Source organism: Triticum urartu, chromosome 2A (genome assembly GCF_056163025.1).
Source record: "Triticum urartu cultivar PI428250 chromosome 2A, HENAU_Tu73, whole genome shotgun sequence".
Lineage (NCBI taxonomy): Eukaryota > Viridiplantae > Streptophyta > Magnoliopsida > Poales > Poaceae > Triticum > Triticum urartu.
The window spans coordinates 748,919,776-748,922,640 of NC_141874.1; the positions used below are offsets into that span (position 1 = coordinate 748,919,776).

Here is a 2,865-nt window from a genome sequence, read left to right on the forward strand (position 1 = left end):
ATGGCTTGCAGGGAGGCAATGGCTTTGGCAGAGGATCTTCTCCTTAACAATCTTGTAATTGCCTCGGATTGCAAGCAAGTCGTCTCGGATATTACAACAGGCAGCAAGGGGCAATATGGTGCAATAGTGACCGAGATCAATCTCCGAGCTACTCAATTTCAATGTATTTTTTCCTTTGAGTGTCGTGCTGTGAATTATGAAGCACATAGTTTAGCCAGATTTTCTTTTAGAAAGGCCCGGGGCTTCATTTGTGGCTTGGCCAACCCCATGACCTAGCTTGTATCCCACTATCTCTGGACTTTGAGTAATAAAACTGGCTTAATTCTCCAAAAAAAAAGTAACCGAAGAATAGCAAACGCGGTTATGGCCAGGTCAGGGCGCCCGCACAAAACCTAACCCAAAGCCTCAGGCAATCCGCAACTACGCACTGCGATGGCCATGCCGCGGCGGCGGCGGATACTCGTCGCGTCTCTCCTGACTGGATGCCCCAAGTCCGCCGCCGGCACCGAACAGGAGCCAGCGACCGACGACGACGGAGCCGCGATCGCGCCCGAGGTCGCCGGGGAACCTGCAGCGAAGCGGACGCGCAGCCGCCGCGCGCTCGACGGCTTCCCGGAAGAGATCCTCGTGTGGGAGATCTTCGTCCGCCTTCCGGCCATGGTCCCATGGATATCCTCCGCTGCCGCGCGGTCTGCCGCTCCTGGCGCGGCCTCGCCTCCGGCCCCGACTTCCTCCTCGCCCATCGTCGGTGCCAGCCCTCGCTCCCCCTCGTCACAGTCAGTAAACGTACAGAGGCCGGCCTCCCAGTCTTGGACCTGGGCCGCAGCCGCTTTGTCCTCGTGTTCGACGACTACTTTAGCTTCAAGCTGCACGCCTCCTGCGACGGCCTTCTTGTGCTCAGCCGATCTGACGGCCGCTTCAACATCTGTAATCCGGCCACACGCCAATGCGCTCCCCTCCCAGGCCTCACTGCCGCCGGCCGCCATATCAACATCGTGGCGCTCTACCTGCACGGCCCGTCGGGTGAGTATCGCGTCCTATACTGGAAAGAGAAACATTTTAATGGCAGATACCATGTCGAAGAAACAGATTACTACATCCTTACGGTGGAGTGGAGGGGCTGGCCGAGGTGCATTGGAGTTCCTTCAGATACCCTTGAGATGAAGAAAGCTATGTTAGCCGGGGACCAAATGGACACTATTAATTTAGCCCCGCCCGTCGTGTTCGGCAGTTGCCTTCACTGGGTTCCTGGTTGGTTTCACTGTGATGGCGTAGTGGTTTTTGACACGGTGATCAAGTCATTTAGGACCATGAGCCTCCCGGCTGGTGCTACCAGCTTCTGCAATCGCTTGTGCGACATGGAAGGTTCGATTGGCTTTAGTTGTTTTGACGACATGATAGGAGCCGTCAGAATCTGGGTGTTGGAGGACTATGAGAGGGAGGTATGGTCATTCAAGTGCCATGTTAAATTCCACGTGGAAAGATTGTGTCACCTTGAGAATATGCAACATATCATTTTGTCCAACAAGGGAGATGTGCTTGTCTACAGTTGGTATTGCATGTGCCACTGTGATAACACCGGTAAGTTACTGGAGGAGTTCCGATGTGAACCCGAGTCAGATGGTTTGGAAATTATTGGACACATGTTCAAAGAAAGTCTTGTCAAGCATGACTTCTTCTCGAGGCGAGGTGCTGCCTGGGGAGTTGGACAACCAGATTATTTCGAAAGACTCTAAAGATACCTTAACATAAATTAACGACGTTGGCTATCTCTATTGTTTTAGGTGATTCCAGACCAACACCTATGTTGATAAGCAGGACTTGGCTACAACGTGAAGATTGGCGTGGCCACACGACATCAGCTGGACAAGGACATGACGACGGATGTGCTGCCGCAAAGATTCGGGCCCTAGTGCTTCCATCTCTGTGTATGACCAATGGTTTTCTTCCTGTCATATCGTTGGAGAGTCAAAACACATTTGTATGTGGGCCAACACCCTGTTTGATTTTTTTCGTCAGCACTTTACGCACGTTAGCCCCTCAGAAGTCGGAACACTTTTTATACCTCTAAAAAAGTCAGAACACTATTTTACCGTACGTGCAACTAGCAGTTGGATGGTCCATTGATTATTCACTGTCATTTTTAGTCGTGTCATTAGCAACGGTAGTCCTATAGTGTACCTCAATTCTAAGATCATTTAGATTCCTAAAATTTGGTGCAATAAAATTTAGCGGCGGCACGAGCTCGGCGGCGGTCATGGGGTCATGACGGAGGCCCTGAGCAGTGGGCTCATCACGGCCGTAGGGGTGGCGGCGGCCTCTGAAAGGAATTGGTCGGCGTGGAGGCGAGGTGAGGAAGCATGGCGGCAGTTAAAGTTCAACAAGTGGTAGTTGGGTTCCCGCCACATCATTTTTTATTTTAGGCAACAACTAGTGGTAATGTATATTTGCATCGCTTGTAGCAAAAATTTGGGCATGATGTAAATTGTTTGGACACCATATATTTATAGAGCCAGTGTTAGAGGCGTTTGTTTTGCACTTTTGCTGATTCAAATGACAGTTTTTTGGGCGCAATAGATAGTTTTGGCGTTTGGTGGAGATGCTCTAATGAAAGGAATTAACACGATGTTGTCTTCAACGTTTGAGAGGGATTGCTGATGACTTGCATGCCAATGAATTCATGCCCGGCGGCCATTCCACAATTAAAACAGCGGCCCTACTAGCCTACGTAGTGACCGTGGTCGTATAGAGGTGTATTCCCCGTCACATGCCAGATTTAGTCTTGGCTCGGATCTAGAGAAATAACCATCGATCAAATAGTGTGGAGCCACAGTCATCGTGTCCAAGACAACATCTCGCATGTTT

The 2,865-nt window shown here is 50.7% G+C and overlaps 1 pseudogene; it reads left to right on the forward strand.

Moving 5' to 3' along the window:
* Positions 1–432: 432 nt before the first annotated feature.
* Positions 433–1,806, forward strand: LOC147987673 (putative F-box protein At1g50870; annotated as a pseudogene).
* The last annotated feature ends 1,059 nt before the right edge of the window (positions 1,807–2,865 follow it).